At 39.9% G+C, this 19,002-nt stretch overlaps 1 long non-coding RNA gene across 2 annotated transcripts in view; it reads right to left on the reverse strand.

Annotated features, from left to right (window-relative positions):
* LOC307177557 overlaps positions 1-19,002 on the reverse strand; it is a 202,683-nt gene that overhangs the window by 131,472 nt on the left and 52,209 nt on the right. The gene's annotated exons all lie outside the window — the stretch shown is intronic.

Here is a 19,002-nt window from a genome sequence, read left to right on the forward strand (position 1 = left end):
TTGTATTAATAATACCTGTGGCATATGATAAATGTATGTTTAACTTTATGGGAGACATTCAGTCTGGTTCAAAATGACTACACCACTTTCCATTCCCTCCTGCAGTGAATGAGAGTTGCATTTGCTTCAGATCCTTGCCAACTCTCCATATTGTCCGTCCTTTTAATTTTTGTCATTCTAATGTATGTATGCTGGTATAACATTATGATTTGCATTTTTATTTTCCTGGTAAGTAATTATGCTGCACATATTTCGGTGTGCTTAGTTTCCATTCATTTCTCTTCTTCTGTGAAGTACCTATTCAAACTATTTACCCATTTTTTGTTAGTTTGTCTTCTTTTAATTGAGTTGTAAGAGTTCTTTATGTATCATGGGTACAAATCTTTTGTCAGATATAGATAGCAGCTGTCAAATATGTGGTTTTAATTAAATTAGCAAGCTTTAAAAATAACATCATTGGTCACAGAATTCTAAAAATATAAAATAAATCTCTCAGTAACACTGGCTTTAAGGAACCTCTGAACTCCCAGCATCAGGACAAAAATCCCCATTTTTTAGCATCAATATTTTTCTCTTACACTCTCTGTTTAATTTTGTTTTCTACAAAAATATGTGGTTGGTTAAACCCTTTACCCTAATGAATTTGACCTTGATATACTGGGATAGTGAAACCTGACTTCAAATTTTAGTGTATTCTATAGGAAAACCACCTGCAAGAGTTTGTTTGTTTGTTTGTAGGGGTTGAAAAACTGTCTGTAAAGGACCTGATAGTAAATATTTTGTCATGGAGGGTCAGAAGTTCCCTTTTAAAACTACTCAACTCTGCCTTTATATGGCAGAGAATGTATTGTCATAGACAATACTTGAATGAATGCATGTGCCCCTGTTCTAAGGAAAGCTTTTTTACAAAAACAAGTGGTAGGCTGGATTTGGCTTCCTGACCCATGCTATAGTATAAGTGTGCGTGCGTGTGCGAGGGCACATACGCATGCAAATATGCCAGAAATAATGAAAATAAGGAAGAAGGTTAGTTTAGTTTTGCAAATTATGTCCCTAACAGCTATCTCTGTACCACTGCAAAACTGGTCAGACCCTGGCACTATTGAGGTAAATTTTCAGGTTCAACCTCAGTGTCTTTCTGGTAAATTTATAGAGAAAATATTTCTGTTCTAAGGTCACAAACTGTGGTCTTACCTCTGATCAGCTATTACATAAATCTATGCCAGTCATCACAAGGGAAACTGGTGGATCAATTTAAACCTACCACTCCCATCAGAAAAGTAATTCTAAATGCATGTGAGGCTGAAAGAGCAGAAGTAACATTTTATCTGAAGAAACACTCAGAATCTGTAAAACTACTACATCAAAATAATGTGTATAGTATTTAGGATGAGTCTGTACGTTTGTAAGCAAATTACTCTAAAATGCTCACTTTTTTAGGTCCCAGTAATCTCCCTTTGATCCGTCTTTATATGCCATAACACCTAGAGGCATTTAATGGGTGCTCAGTAATCACTATTTGAATATATACGCTCTCTAATATCACTTGTATCCAAAATTTATTGAGCATGAGACCCAATTGGTACAATACTAATTCCATTTTACTACCCCAAACTGGCTCCTCATCTTGAGTCTCTTAATTCTATTAATTCTACCACGATCTTTTCAATCATCTAGCTGAAATCTTAGCTTTGTTCTGGATGGCATGAGAATTAATTGAGGTTAGAGCTTATCTGAGGACAGCCTTGGTGATTCCCTAGTCTGGAGAACCCAAGATCATTGGAAACATTTCATTCCTTGTTAGTTTTTAACCTGCATCTTAGACCCTTAGAAACGCTTATGTTTTCTTCTTATAAGAAGCATTTATAAGATTTATCTCCTTTGATACTTACAACACAAAATCATTATTATTCCAATTTTAAATGAGAAAACCAAGGCTCAAAGAGGTTATGCAACTCACGCATTTACACAGATCATTAGAGCCCAGGTCTTCATTCAGTAAGACAGAGTCCCAAGACTTGAGGAACTTGCAGTCGAGTAGAACAACTCAGGCACGTGCAAAAACTAAGCAATAAAATCAAATATGTGCTATGAAGGAAGTATCTACAGGGAACACCTGAGGTGCAACAGAATAGTGGAGCTTGCAGGCAAGAACAGAATGAAAAGTTTTATTATCTTTCTCTTTAAATCAGTATAACTTCTTGGCCAACATTCAGCTTAGCATTTGCCTGGAGGTGTTGTGTATTGAGCACTCAAGCCCGTGAATAAGCGTCAGAAAGAAAAGTTTAAAAGAAAAATGAGATCAGGGCCTGGAAGCAATGGAGCAAGGGTAATAGGACTGTTGAGGTCAGCACAGGGAGGCAGGGGTAAAGCAAGCTTTTTGTGGTCCTGAAACTGGGCCTCTGATATCATAGCCCATGATATCATGTTATTTCTCTCTCTCCCATGAGCTCCTACAGATGCCCATTCTACAGAAAGAATAAAAGTTACAGATGGCCAAAAAGCGCATGAAAAGATGCTCAACATCGCTAATTATTAGAGAAATGCAAATCAAAACTACAATGAGGCATCACCTCGCACCGGTCAGAATCGCCATCATCAAAAAATCTACATCAGGAAACGCTAGAGAGGGTGTGGAGAAAAGGAAACTCTCCGACACTCTTGGTGGGAATGTAAATTGGTACAACCAGTATGGAGAACAGTAGGTAGGTCTCTTAAAAAATTTAAAATAGGGCCTCCCTGGTGGCGCAGTGGTTGAGAGTCCGCCTGCCGATGCAGGGGACACGTGTTCGTGCCCCGGTCCGGGAAGATCCCACATGCCGCGTAGCAGCTAAGCCCTTGAGCCATGGCCACTGAGCCTGCGCGTCCAGAGCCTGTGCTCCGCAGCGGGAGAGGCCACAACAGTGAGAGGCCCGCGTAACAGAAAAAAAAAAATTTTTAAATAGAGCTACCATATGATCCACAATCCCACTCCTGGGTATATAGCCAGAGAAAACCATAATCCAAAAGGATACATGCACCTCAATGCTCACTGAAGCACTATTTACAATAACCAGGACATGGAAGCAACCTAAATGTCCATCAATAGAAGAATGAATAAAGATGTGGTACATATATACAATGGAATATTACTCAGCCATAAAAAAGAATGAAATAATGCCATTTGCAGCAACATAGATGGATCTAGAGATTATCATACTGAGTGAAGTCAGACAGAGAAAGACAAATATCATATAATATTCATATGTGGAATCTAATTTTAAAAAAAGATACAAATGAACTTATTTACAAAACAGAAGCAGACTTATAGATACTGAGAACAAATTTATGGTTACCAAAGGGAAAACGTAGGGGGGAGGGATAAATCAGGAGCTTGAGATGAACACACGCACACTACTATATATAAGATAGATAACCAACAAGGACCTACTGTATAGCACAAGGAACTCTACACAATATTCTATGATAACCTATAAGAGAAAAGAATCTAAAAATAATGAGTATATGTACATGTATAACTGAATCACTTTGCTATACATCTGAAACTAACACAACAGTGTAAATCAACTATATTCTAATAAAATTAAAATACTTTAAAAAAAGAACATAACACATCATCTGGTATAGAATAAGCTCCAAAATGTGAGTTCCCTTTCCTACCCTGAAATAGCCAAGATAAATAAAAATGGCCCCTCTTTTTTGAAAAACAAAAAAGAATAAAAGTTAAAATTATGTAGTGGGAAGGTCTGCCTATCCAATGTGTCTTAGTTTTAGGTTTATACCAACAGTATTGGCCAAAACTACCTGGAGCCTACCACAAAGGTTGGGCTATTAAAAACGAGGAATCCTGTGATTCTTCATGACTAGGATGGTAGGTGGGAGTTACCTGCTGACACCCACAGTCTCATGTTAGCCTCTTGCCTCCAGATTCTCTGAGAATCTCCTCAAGAAGCCTCTTCAACCTGCAGTGGCACCTTTCTGTCAAATACTTCACACGTTTGTCACCAAAATGTTTTGGCAGAAGCATCATCTTCAGGTTTTGACATAATCCCGAAGAGAGACTTTTTCAATTACTACTAATGGAACATTACACTCCTCTTTGGGAACTTCTGCATGAATAAAAAGGGTCATTAATGACATCTACTCTCAGCCCGGAAATCATTAGTCAGTGCTTGGTGCAAGGTTTCTTTTTAAGCACCTCATAATTTTCCACCCCACCACCACCTCTCCAACTCAAATAGCAAGTTACTGAGTTGACTATAATACAGTCAGTGGTATTGATTCCCTGCAGGTGAAGGCTATTTATTCTCCATTGTTTTGTATATCCCATATTATATAATAATATCTCACATTCCTAAAGCACTGTTCCTTCTGAAGTGTTTTGCCAGTTCTGTGATATTTTCTGACACCCAGTAATAGGAACTGCTTTTGGGGGTAGCTCCTATGTCACTTTCACATGTGAAAGACTAACTCAGGCTACTGAAATGCCCTACTGGGAGGGCTTACCTATCTAATGTGTATTGTAGGACAACTGTTAAGCAATACTTATGCCTACTGAATGGCCAACTCAACATCTAAGAACAGTCAAGAAAAGAGGCAGTGGTTTTAAAAGTTTGCTTAAATTATCCACAAGATTATTCCCACCATTGAGCCAATGCCAACATAGACTTCTGAAGGTCTAAAAATGTCAAATTAACCATCGTATCTCTTACTTCAGCTAACCAACCTGTAAGGCAGACAACTATGGTTGATCATTTAGACCAATGATTCTTAACCTCTTTCTCCTAATGTATTCAAATATGAAAGACAGATCAAATTAGATAGGGGTTAAGTATGTTTCCTAGTAATTACCACTCAAAGCATTCTTTTCCAACACATGAAAACTTATTGTAACACAAATGAGCAGAATGATTATAATAGGATAAGCCTGAAGCTACTATGGTTTATATAAAAAGAAAGTCAACCACAAACTTTGGCCCTTTATTAGTAAGAATTTGCACTTGATATACCTCATGGCACACCAATAACAAAACATATTATCAAGAATTTCTGGTTATATTGAAAATGGAGGGCATATTATTTCAGCATCAATGAAATTTATTGATACCTTCTTCCCCTACCATCTCTAATGATAATTTTATACAGGAAAACAAAAAGATTATCTGCATGTGTAGCTATAATTTAGTCATACTGAAAGTCTTCTGGGTATTCATATCATTAAAGTTCTTTCTTAACAAATGTTAAAAAGAAACAAGGGATGTCTTTACACCAAGAAGAGCTTCCATGACTAAAAACAGAATCATGTCTAGAAAATACAATACAGTATAGTTGATAAGAGCACAAACTCTGGAGCAGATTGCTAAAGTCTGAATCCTCATTCTACCATTTATTAGCTGTGTGGTTTGGGGCAACGTATTTAACCTTCTGTACCTCCCTTTCCTCATCTGTAATATGAGGATAATAATAGTACATACCTTCCAAATTTGTTGTATAGATTACATATAAAGCAATTGGAACACTGCTTCATACACACATAGTAAGTACTCAATAAATGTGAACTTTCATTATCATCCCATGATTGAAACCAAATATGAAAGAATGAGTGATGTTGATAGGGTGTCAGATTCTTTTAAATTTTACTTGAAAATCTCAAACACATGTAAATAATGACTTCATTTGAATGGAACCATGAAAAAAATGAAAAGCTGGAGATTACATTTTTTTCCCTTGTATTCATTCTCCACTTAGCTCAAAGCACAACTCTGTGGATAAATACAGTTGTTTGAGGTTGCAGAGGCAGGCTGAAAGCAGGAGATTAATCTATAGATATAGATATAGAGTTGGTTTGTTTACTAATTTAGCACCATTTCTGGATTCACTTTTATGCACTCTGTAGAGAAGAGTGTCCTGAAAGTTGCAATGTTCAGACCAAATCAGACAAATACAACATGATATTCACTATAAATATCATATAAGTAGAACTTAATACACCAAAATATGAAATAGATGATATATCAGTTAGGAATGACTGTCACCTACTATTAACAGAAATTAGAAATGTGCGGCTTAAACAAGGTAAAAGTTTGTCATCCATCTTTCTATCTGTCTATCTATCTATCTATCTATCAGGGTCAATGTATAGGCTCCAGGCTTCAGTGTCATCATCAGAGATCCAGTTTCCTTCTATCTTTCTGCTCTGCCATCCTTAGAATGTAGTTTCAGTTCTCAAAGACATCTCCAGGACCAAAGTGACTCCTGGAGCTACAGCCATTATGCCACATTCAATGCAAGAAACACTGAAAAGACGGAAAGAGCAAAAAGTTTAATCCAGTTGTATATCCCCCTCTTAAGGAGCTTCTCAGAAGATTAACTCAACATCTTCTACTTATACCTCACTGGTCAGAACTGAGTCATGTGGTCACACCTAGCTACCAGAAAACCTGGGAAATGTAGTTGTTTAGTTGGGTACATTATAATCCCAAGTAAATTTGGATCTAGTGCTAAGGAAAAGAAGAATATAGGTTATTGAACATATAATTTGCAGCCACTGCCATATTCAGGTTGCTAAGAAGTTGTCTAGAATATGAATTTCTGTTTATCAAACTTTATGTTTATAATTTCTGGTTTGCAATTTTATATATTCCAATTATAAATATACATAGATGATAGTTTTTTGGCAAAATACCTTCAACAAATGTTAATTAAGCACTTAATATATGCACTAAATTACAGTAGACACTAGAAATATAAAGGTAAATAAATTAGCAATTTCTCTCAATTTGCTTAGAATTTAGATAGGCGTGTGGACAAATTCACTGCTAATTGCAATAAAAATTGTTAAAAAAAAAAGAAGTTGGGAGTTCCACTTCTGTCAAGATAGCATTAGGAGTTCCATGACTCTGAAACTAGTGAAAATTACTTTTTTTTTTTTAATTAACCATCTGGAGATGGTCCTAAGGGTATATAACAGATGAAGAAACATTTATTCAAGAAAATCTACTGTAATTTGATAAGAACAGCAAGACTCTGATATTTAAACCAAGATCTGCTTCCTCCCTTCCTCCTCTCAACTCAGTGAAACTGATGAAGCCAAGAACAGAGGGCTTCCTCTCTGCCCAGCTCCCAGTTGTTGGAGGGTTATCGTCCTAAAAATGGCAGGATGTCAGCTATTCTCATGAAGCTCCTAGCTACTTGTTGCTAAGGCTATGTCCAGGTGAGTGCAGCCAAAAGGTGGGGCTCCCTTCTTCCACCTAGATTCAACTTATGAAATGGAGGCTCCGTCTTGGAGTGGCACTTTCAAGAATATTGGGGTCCCAATGTCCCTTGCCCTAGCTCATGTGGTGAAGGTTTCATGTTAGGAGAGAGAAACTGAGGCTATTGCCCTCTCTTCACCATGTATTCAAAGTAGCCACAGTAAATATGTTCAAAGAACTAAAGGAAATCATAATTTTAAAAATTAAAGTATGCTGACAAGGTCACATCAAATAAAGATTATCACTAAAGAGACAGAAATTATTTAAAACAACAACAACAACAAAGGAAATTCTAGAGTTTGAAAAGTACAATAACTAAAATTGAATATTCACTAAAAGTGTTCAATAGTAGATTTGAACAGGCAAAAGAATTAGTGAACTGGATGGTAGACTGATAAGAGATTATGCTCTCTGAAGAGCAGAGAAAAAAGAAAAATGAACGGACACTCGGAGACATGTGGGACACCATGAAGAACACTAATATATGCATAATAGTATTACCAGAAGGAAAGGAAAGGAGCTGAAAAAATATTCAAAGAAATAATGGCTGAAATGTCCCCAAGTTTGCGGAAAAACATTTAGTACAAAGGAGGTGCATGGGAGAAAAACTGTACTGGACTAAGGAAATGACCCCAGATGATAACTCAAATACACAGGATCAAATGAAGAGAACCAGAAATGGTAATTAAGAAGGATAATTTAACAAAAGCATAAATGCGTATTTACTTTTTTCTCTTCTCTAAATCTAACAGTCGTAAAATTATATGAAGTAATAATTACAAAAATGTATTATTGAGTCATAACATTTACAGATGTAAAATATCTAACAATACTACCATGAAAGCAAGGACTTTTTCTTAGATAAACGTCAGGGACAAATTTAGCAGTTGGGCTGCCATGTTGGCTTGGGACTATCCTTTTCCCACATACTACTCAGGAAGAGGTCCTCTTTCCAGTCGGACCTGTCCTAAATGAATGGACCTGTCCTAAACCCCATCTTACTGCCTGTTTTCTTGGAGCACTCTCAATCCTGTTTTCATCTGTTTGGGTCCTCTAAGAAGTAGATGCCAAAATGAAATGAGATGTATAATATATTTACTGGGGGAAATGCCTAGGAAGGGTAAAGGGGAAGAAAGCACACAGGCATGATGCAAGACTTGTATCTGTGAAAAGGGAGAGAGAAGGAAAAATTGGGTAAGAAGAACTTCAGATGGCAGACAAGTTCTCAGAAAATCTTGGCCAGACCAGTTCCTGACCCAAACTGTCCGTTAGAGAAATCCTGTCTCGGGAAGGAATGGCCTGGTTCTAGTAACACGCTCGCTCAGTCATTGGCTGGGAAGAGCCTGTGAGAAATGTGACTTCAGAATGAATGCCACCGTGGTTCCAAAGGAGCAGCAGCTGGAAGAGATCCATCAGCTATGTTCCTGCAGCAGGTCCTTTTGAAGGAAGATCTGAGCAGGGCATTTCCAAAGCTCCACAAGACTGTACTTTTCTTCTTTGTAAATCCACTGCAGCTCCCACTAAAATGCTCATAGAACTGCTACCAATTGTTTTTACTTGAAAGATCACTTTATAAAACATTACACTATTGTCAGTTATATACTAAAATCATGCCTGCATGGCATTTGAAAAGTCAGTGCTGAATTTACATAAAAGAATAAAATGACAGAGTTCATCCAAGTGCCTCTGAGCATTTTGTCGAAGCTCTGGGCTGTTTAGCCGAGCTGGATGGAGCATGGCGCTGAGTCCAGCTGCCAGGATTATATAGACAGTGAACGCCGCATGACTCTCCAGACTGCTGTCTCACCAGTGCATCCCCTTGGTCACAAGAGGGAACTGGAAAGGGGTTATTTAACACACAAACTTGTCGCTTTAATCACAGAGCTTGTTAGTGCCATACCAGGGGCAAAATCTGGGTCTACTAATGACCAACGTCAGCAGTTTTCTTCTGCATGGTTCTGCTTCTAAAATGTAAAATCAGATGTAGCAGTCCCACACCCATCTTTTTCTCTCAATAAAAGACTTCACTGGTTTCACTAAAAGAGGCCATAGGCAATCATACCAAGAAGGCTTATTTTTACATTTATCCTGCCTTGACTTAAAATTAATGTCTGTTACATCACTGTCCTACATCCCAAGTTCACAAGGTGTCGGCCTGTGTGCAGCAGGTACTCCTATTCTCAAAGAAGAAGGAAAAATTATCCCTTATCCAGTGATGATATCAGGCAGCCCTGATATGTCACCATGTGTTAATGAGCTCATTAGATTAAAACCTGTTCCAGGAAGCCTAATGTAAAGTGGCTTGCGGTTGTCTTCAAAGTCCTTATTATGAAAAACTCTTATGAACCAGCCAGAGTCAGTTTCCCTGAAGGAAGAGTGAGCACACAATGGCAATCCCCATTCTTGACAAACTCCTATGAGGCAACAGATACCGTAGAGATTCTATGTCTAAAATCAGTTATTAAAGTTAATATACTAGCATAGTCACCACAGTGGTTTGCGTTCCAAGTGACAGAAAACTTAACTTACTCAACTAAATTTTAACTAAAAAAGAGAAGCCCATAACTATAGCTGTCTTCAGGCATGGCTGAACTGTGGAACTTGGCACTGTCATTTTTCTCTCACTCTCTCTCTCTCTCTCTTTTTCTTCTTCCTCTGAATGGGTCTGATTTTGATTTTGAGGTCCATTTTTTTCCACATGCTGGCAAAGAAGATTTATATGGTACTTGGTGCTCATCATTCTTGATACATCATACTTGGTGCAACACTAGTGCACACACAGAGAGCCTGCAGTGATGGCTTACCTAGAGAAGAGTCTGACACTCCCATAGCTACATTCTAGATAAAGCAGATAAAAAGAATTCCTTACTTATAAAGCACAAGCTTTACGCCAATGCCCATCACACTGACTCAAGTCACCGGACCAGGGAGGTAGGTGCCTGTTCCAGGGTCAGTCACTTATAAGCTGGTCAGTGTTGGTGAAGTGGCCTAGTATGAGACATCTGCCAATAGTAGTACTTTATATTGTAACTGAATCAGTAAGATCTTCATGTCTCCTAAAGAATTTGCAAAAGAACATACAACTACACAGGGAGCAGGGGAATAGAAACAAACATAAGAGATCACAGACTGAAGTCATGGAGCCGTGGAAGACATGAGAAAGCAAAAACCAAATGACTGACCGGAGAGGAGTGAGAGGGAAGAAACTAGTTCAAGGCCGAAATAGAAATATAAGCAGAGACAGGCAGAAGCCAAGCCTCTGGAATAATAGTGTCAAGAGTCAGGAGCGGCAAAGACACAATTATGAGGGGACATTTTGAGTTACTCTTGGATCTTAGAGCTGCTAATTATTCTGTAATGGATGAGCCACATTCAATTCCTTCGACAGTGGTGCTCACGAAAAGTTTTTCTGTGTTTATTTATTTATCTGCATATCCTCATAATAAGCTGCTGTCAACAGTGGTTATCTGAATATGTCTCTGTCTCTTGAAACCTGAAAACGCACTACACACATCTTGATAATCTAAGAGAAAAGTGCCTTTAAACAAATTTGTTCTAGGACGTCTTGGGGATTGCTTCAGCTAGAGTGGTGTTAGTGGTGGTGGTAGTGATGGTGGTGATGGTGGTGGTGATAGTGGCACTGATTTAGGTACGGCTCCAGCTAATTGATGAAAGCTGAGACCCACGTGAGGAAAGGGTTTCCCCAGCGCAACATTATGCAGAAGTATAAGGGCATCTTTCTCTCCAGTCTTGCTCTGTTCTCTGTGTCCATTCCTAGCAAAAGAATCATGTGAAAGAAGGGAGGATCAATGCACCATAGGTGTCCAGTGAATCAATGTGCTACCTTGTGAAGAGTAAGGGAGAATAGAGGGAAGATATACCTCACTGCAGCACAGAAGGAAGAACATCCATGTCCTAGAACAATATATTATGCTTATTATTCTATTTCTAACTTTTGAAATGAAATTTCTAATAACCAAATGCAGCCATATCCTCATTATTAACAAGGCAATTTACTCCATATACCCAGTGCCCAATATAGTGATTTATAGGAAAAATATATTTCATCTTCATCCACAGTTCCTGACTCACAGCTCCCCAAACCCTTAAAATTCCCAAGCAGTAAGAACAATGGAATAAGGGCTTCCCTGGTGGCACAGTGGTTAAGAATCTGCCTGCCAATGCAGGCGACACGGGTTCAAGCCCTTGTCTCGGAAGATCCCACATGCCGCAGAGCAACTAAGCCTGCGCACCGCAACTACTGAGCCCGTGCGCCACAACTATTGAAGCCCGCGCGCCTAGAACCCGTGTTCCGCAACAAGAGAAGTCACTGCAATGAGAAGCCCGCGCACCGCAACGAAGAGTAGCCATAACTAGAAAAAGCCTGCATGCAGCAACAAAGACCCAACGCAGCCAAAAATAAAATTAAATTAAAAAAAAAGAACAGTGGAATAATATGTTGTCTCTTGTCCTCAGTTTCTGAAAAAGTTTCAAGAAGGTGACTTTTGTTTCCCACCCAAGGGTGGGAACTGGTTGCCAGGAGAATCAACCCGTTTGATTAGAGGGCTGGAATTTCTAATCCCACTCCCTGATTTCCTGAGAGGGGAGAGGAACTGGAGGTTGAATCAGTTGCCATTGGCCAGTGATTTAGTCAGTCATGACCATGTAAAGAAGCTTCCATAAGAAACAGAAGGACAGCTTATTGCTCCTTTTTTTCCCAAGAGTTTCCATGTTGGGAAATCAGAATACTTCCATGTGTCAGGCCCCAAACTCCACAAGGCCAGAGGTCCTTTCTTCAGGACCTCGCCCTATCTCTCTCTTCATCTGGCTGTTGATTTGTATCTCTTCATACATATCCTTTTATAATAAATTGGTAATCTAGTGAGGAAACAAGTTTTCCGGAGTTCTATGAGCCATGTTAGCAAATTAACTGAACCTGAGGAGGGGTCGTGGGACCTTCTCATTTACAGCTAGTGGGTCAGAAGCACAGGTAACAAACCGGGCTTGCATCTGGCATCTGAAATGGAGGGCAGTCTTGTGGGACTGAGCCCTTTACTTGTGGAATCTGATTCTATCTCTAGGTAAACAGTGTCAGAATTGAGTTGAAAACTCGGACACTCTGCTGGTGTCTGAGAATTGCATACTGGAGTGGGGACTCCTCCACACACACACATTTTGGAATTGGGTTCAGCAACCCTTTGCTCCCAGGCATGCAAACATACATATGCAGTCCACAATAAATCTGATATATCATACATACATTACTTTAGGATTTAACTAGTCATTTAGAGTTCCTGCAGACATATGGGGTTCACTGTATCCAGGGATCTTCCAGGGCTATTTGGAATCCAGGATTGCCCTTGTGTGGCAACTTTATCCTTGCCTCTTAAGTCTTATCTGAATTTAGGTAAAACCAATTAAATTCCTTCCAAGAGCTGATTTCCAACAGATATTGGGACAGGTAAGACAACACTCTGCCTGGATTTGACACCAAAGGAATGTCATCCATGTGTCAGCTGCAACCTGGTGGCAGGGAAGATCATGGCCCCTAGCATGGCATCAGCATTTCTCTTAATGACCTCAGGTGTTCTGTGGAGAGAGGGATGACAGCCCAGAGCCCTGTGGAACTGAGGGCCTTAAGGGCAAAAGAGCCGTTACTCTTGTCAGGGAGGAATGACTTGAGCCATGTTAAGCCCGAGGCCATATCGTTATCTGCCTTAGTTTGCTATATCTGGCTCACTTAACTGCCTCTGCAATGCACACTTTTATTCCATACACCCTTCGCAGAGAAATATAGATGGCTGCCATCCGTATAAACACTGGGAAGCTTGTAATTGCCCTCTGTTCCTTAGCCAGCATGACTATGGGTAAAAGGAAAGAGAAGTTCAGGAAAACATTAATAAATTTACACTCACACCCCAAACCGACAGTTCTCAACCATCATGTCACAGCGCTCTGGGAAATCATGATGGATTATGAAGTTTACTGAAAGTAGTCTGTTACTAAAAATAAAGCATGGGTATTTGCAAATTGTTTGCTTTAAAAAAATGAAGTGGATGCAAACTTATCCCAATAAAAATATCACTCCCACCTACTTTCATTCTGATATGCAATCTTAGGATGGAGAGAAAAGAGCAGAGTTAAGGAGGGAATCTTGAGGTAAAATGCATATAACCTTGATCTGTTCTTACCTGTGTAGCTGCCCTAGTAGGGTAAGCACTTGGGTATACTTAGGTCATTATCAATCGTCACATTTCTCAGGGAAAAAAAATGAGATCAGACACTCAGGTTTATTTAGACATGCAATCCTTAGTTTACACATGGATCATGTTCCAGAAGAGTATCTGCAACTCAGGCATCTTCCATAGGCCATTGTTATTCTCGGTGGCTAATTTCTAACACCAGTTAAATATATCCCAAGTTTTCAATTGATAAACAATGGAAATTTACCCTCTTCTGGGGACCAAAATGAAGTACTGGGGGGAAGGGAGATGGAACCAAGAGAGAAAATGCTTCTGACTCCCATTCAAAAGTACAGATGGTTCTGATGTCAATCTCACCAAGCAACTACCTGTCAAAGACATAATGAAGTGAAGAATTTTATCCTCTAGAAGTGTTCTGTGAGAATTCTTCACAAGAAAAGTAGGATAACAGAAAATATGCTTTTTCTTTTTTAGACAAGAGAGGACCATAAAGCATGGCACTGACAAAGAATAGAGTGACCTGGGCTTCCCTGGTGGCGCAGTGGTTGAGAGTCCGCCTGCCGATGCAGGGGACACAGGTTCACGCCCCGGTCCGGGAAGATCCCACATGCCGCGGAGTGGCTGGGCTCGTGAGCCATGGCCGCTGAGCCTGCGCATCCGGAGCCTGTGCTCCACAATGGGAGAGGCCACAACAGTGAGAGGCCCGCGTAACCCAAAAAAAGAAAAATAGAAAAAAGTAATAGAGTGACCTGTCCAGAGCTGGAACAGAAGTTGTTATAAGCTTGAGGAGCAACACAGCAGGTTAACAGGAGGAAGTAGGCGGGGGAAGCAGCCCAGCAAGAAAGAAGCTGGATTGATAAATGACAGCAGGAGGGATTTTCAGCGACTGTCCTGAGGATAGAACTTTGGGGGAAAAAAATAACATCTAGAGAGGCTTTCTGGGGAAGCTTTCAGTTTGGCCCATTGGATAAAGTCTAAGGTTAACCCCTTTCAGGAAAATCTTCAGTGAAAATTGATGTCATTCTTCAAAGCTTCTGCAGTTGGTGTGGTGCCGCCACATCATATGTCACATGACTCTGTACAGAGGCTGAACCACACTAATTTCTGTTCACAGAGAGGTCACATAAGGCTTGATTCATGCCTTCAAATTCACAAGATACGGAATATCTTTCCCTTGAAACATTCTCCAAGAATACTCTACTTCTGGATACTGACAATATTGCAAGTTCCATCTTATGAAACTTACCAAGGATCAGAGCTAACTACCAAGCAAAAGTTAATATAATTATTTTCAGGATCCCAATATACATGAAGTAGCATTGTAAGTTCCACTAGCTCGAAGATGCTGTAATAGTACATTTTTTAATATTTGCATAGTACAATCAAGCTTATAATGAATTCTCCCCCACCCCAAGCCCCTAGGCCCTTACACACCCACACTGAATCTTTCCAGGCAGAGAAATGGCAATTAGCCCCTTCCAATGCAAAATGCATTTCTGGGGAAACCTTAACTTCGAATCTAATGAGAGTGATGGGACCTTGGAAAATGACTCCATCTTCATACCAACACAGGAACCTTCCTGAATGTGTAACACTATTGAATCAGCTCACCCCAATTCATCCCTCAACCGTTCACTGGACGTGCTATGCCCACACACCAAGTATAAGGAACAGAAGAACAGGCTTAAAAGTGGAAATCCATGGGAGACCACAGACAACTCATAGGGCCATAGAATTACAGGATTTTATGTTCTTTTATGTAACTGGATCTTTGGAATAAATTATTGATGATGTGAATTAGAGCACTCTTCCTTAATGCCTCCCTGAAGTTTTCAACCCAGGGTTTGTATGGGGAAAATAAGATGGGCAAGAAACTGTAGTAGATACTGTGATCTGCCTCTCAGAACCTACTCAGAACTGAGGTACTGATTCCCCCAGGCTCAAGAAGAGGCGGCTACTTACGACTGACCGCTGAGCCCCTCTTTGGGAATTGTCTTTAGCCAAAGGGAATCACCTCGCCCAAAGTTATGTCCCTCCCTGGGACGAGCCTTGTATCTAATATCTGAGCAGAGTGGGGATACACAGGCCCAGCCTCCTTGCATTGATTCAGGATTGCTCTGCAGGGCCATCCCAGTGCAGTTCCCTGTAAGGCTGAGGCTTCAGCTGCAAATTCTTGGTAGTTCAACTTCTCTATTTTCCCATTCTTTCCTCCCTCACTCCCTTACAGATGTTGAACTGGACAGTACTTCCTGTTAAGTTTCCTGCATGCAAATCTCCATCCTAGACTCTGCTTCCCAGGGAACCTGACCCAAGACAGAGACGGGGACTGTATCTCTCCCAGGCCTTATGTCTCTGTTGCAATTATTTAACTCTGCCAGTGTTAAGGCAAAAGCAGCCATCCGTACTACATAAACAAATGGCCAAGGCACTATTCCAATAAAACTTTATTTACCTAAAAATAGGTGATGGGCCAGATTTGGCCCTCAGGTTATAGTTTTCTAACCCCTCTTCTTCCATTTCCCAGAAATTAACACTTATTAAATCTACATTGATAGATAATGATCAACTTAATCTTATGGTTTACTCTTCGCCCACCTAAAAATTATTTGGCCTAGAATTTGTTTTCCAACTTATTAATGAGGAATCTGCAAAGGATGAGTTTCAAAAGCTTTGCAAAAGTTAAGCTAGGTTATATCTATTATGCCTACTTAACTGACCAGCCCTATAAATGTATTAAAATAATACAAACCTCTGCAATCTAGATTTATATGCCATTGCTTCCCTATAGAAAGCTTGTGTTCCAGAAAGACTGGATACTTGACACTAATTCCACTTGGAACCCCTTTTTCAAAACTCAGGTCAAATGCTACTTGCAATACAAAACTTTCATAAGCTTCAGGAATGCTGAGGTGTTATTTTTTTTCATCTCTCTATCTCCCAGTGCCTTGCACACTCTATGGTACTCATGAAATATTCAATGAAAAGAAAAAAAAAAAGTGAATGAATGTTGTTCCACAGAGAATAAGGTCCACACAGGTTGTTACTCATTACATTGTTCTGTTCCAAAGACTCTGTAAGTTCTTTTTCATTCATCAAGAATGTTCAGTGGTACTGAACCTTACCAAGAAAGTTCTACAATGTCCATAGACCTGTCAATGTTTCATTAAAACAGTAATCTTTTTCCAGAGAATTCCATTAATGCAGAATAAACACTGGCTGGAAACTTAGGCAATCTGAGTTCCAGTCTTGGCTAGGTTATTTGGCTAGATGACCTTGGATAAGCTTTTCCCTGCTCTGGGCCTCAGTTTCCTTACATGTAAAATAAATTAATTGGACTAAATGTTCCCTAGGGTACCTTCTATATGCTTAATAATGCTGCCTAAAAAGGCCAGGCATTCATCTCCAGTCCAGTGGTCTCTACTTGATCACTTGTCTTTGCCTGGAATCCTAGAAAAACATGAACACTGGGGGCTGTACTCTTCTGTCCTCCTCCAGAGTTCTAGAACCCCTTTCCATCTCAAAATTTTCATGTGGGTGGGAAATTCTTTCTGGCCATATCAATATAAACAGCACAAACAGAGAAGTCAGGGGCTCAGAATGTTTGTGGAAATTCTCTGTGATACTGGAGACTTGTTCTAGGAAGGAAGCATCTTCCAGACAAGAGTCTTGGGTAACAAAGTGTCCCTTAGTCCTTTTGGTGTCTCTGAGATAGATGTGCCACACCTGCAGGGACAGAGGTTAATTGCCTCAGCATCAAAGTAAGAAACTTTGTCAATTCCTCGTAAGTCATAGGGACACCTGAGAAGAGAGTTGTGACAGATGAGCAGATAAGCTAAAGAGAAAATACCAAAGGACAAGAGAAACATAGGAAGTACTAACTGGAGAATGCAAAAGACTTAATGGGACAATGATTTATACCCATGTGCCTTTTTTAGGAAGGCAGATTGAAATTCCACAGAGCTTCAATTTTCCTCTAAATGCTTGTGATTTCAGAGACTCCCCGGGGCCCATGCTCCCTCTGGAGAACTCTTAGCAGGATGGAAGTTCTGCCACACCTGCTGCGGAGAGAGATGATTTTTGCATGGAGACAGACTAGGACATCGCCACAACAATGGGAAGAAAAATGAAGCCACTCTTTTAAAAGAGGGGGCTTAGCCAAAGAACCATGAACAATCTCAGTGAGAGGTTTCTAAGCTTTACATGTTCCAGAGGTTTCACCTTCCATGGCAGTTGTCAAGGCAACAGAGTAAAGTCACAACCAAAGGACAAATGGCATCAGCCTCACTGAGTGTTGCCATCTTTACCTGCCAACTGCAGGTACAAATAGTGCCCTCTTTTGTCTGGCAACAGCATCCCAGATCTACTCCCAGATTCACAGACAACAGGATGCAGGGAGAGAGACACAGACATCCTATTGTTTTCCACATATGCAGCTTCTTCATAAACTTATAAAGAATTTGCAACAGTCTAAGGGTCTCCCAAGTATAGCAACCTTTAAAAATATCTGTTATTTTTAACCATTCTGGCAATTTGCAGTTACACATCATGGGAAGGAAGTCTTCGGTTTTGAAAAATAATCAGCCACGGAACCTCAGAAAATAGACCCAGTTTTTGTTTTGTTTTGTTTTGCTTTGTTTTGTTTTTCTGAACAGACCTATGGTTCTAAATGATTTCCTTATTCGTAATTTCAGAGGACAAAGTGAACATTCAAATTAAAATGGGCCCAACAGCTCCAGGCCATAAAGAAAACAGACAGCCTCAAGGACATTAGACGGTGCACAAAGAAGAAGTAAATATTCAAATTGTGGTGAGCCCCTATGCAGCGAACCCTCGAATGAAGAGACAGGCTCTCTCTCAGCTCCATCCCAGCCGTAAGATGCACCCTATTTGTAATCTTTCTAAGTGGGAAATAGGCTAGGAAAAGTTTACAATGAATTATATGTTGAAAGCAACTGACTTGCTCTAAATTTACCTGTTTGCTCTAGAAACATAAACTGGAAATGCCATAACGATGTATAGTAATTATTTACCCTGGTTCCCACGATAAAGGCCACTTGGTAGCCTACCCAGATGTGCCAACAGACTGGCTTCCTCTGCTGACCCATTATCATTACACTGTGTGCGTCATTTTTTAAAAACACCAACTACACACTGTCCAAAACTGAGTTATTTTTACCTGTCTTATTTCTTCATTAGATGGACTGTTGGCTCCTAAAGGACAGGAACAATGTCTAAATCATCCTTGTAGTCATTTATCACATGGTTTCTTGCATATGGTATTCATTTATTTATTCAACAAAGTTACTCAGTACCTATTAGGTCACGTGTTGTACCAAGTAGACAGACCACTTCAGACCCTCACCTCACCTCCTGCAGAGGCAAAACTTATCCCAGGAATCTCACCCCATGATGAGAGAGCCAACCAGACTATACCCACTCAGGAAGGACTGAACAAAGCATGGCTAGTTCCTTCTTCCAAACTCCATTCAAAGGTTCGGATGAGCTTGAACAAACTGTTTTCTCTCTCCTGCCTCAGTTTCTTTTTT

This window comes from Stenella coeruleoalba (assembly GCF_951394435.1).
Source record: "Stenella coeruleoalba genome assembly, chromosome: 1".
Lineage (NCBI taxonomy): Eukaryota > Metazoa > Chordata > Mammalia > Artiodactyla > Delphinidae > Stenella > Stenella coeruleoalba.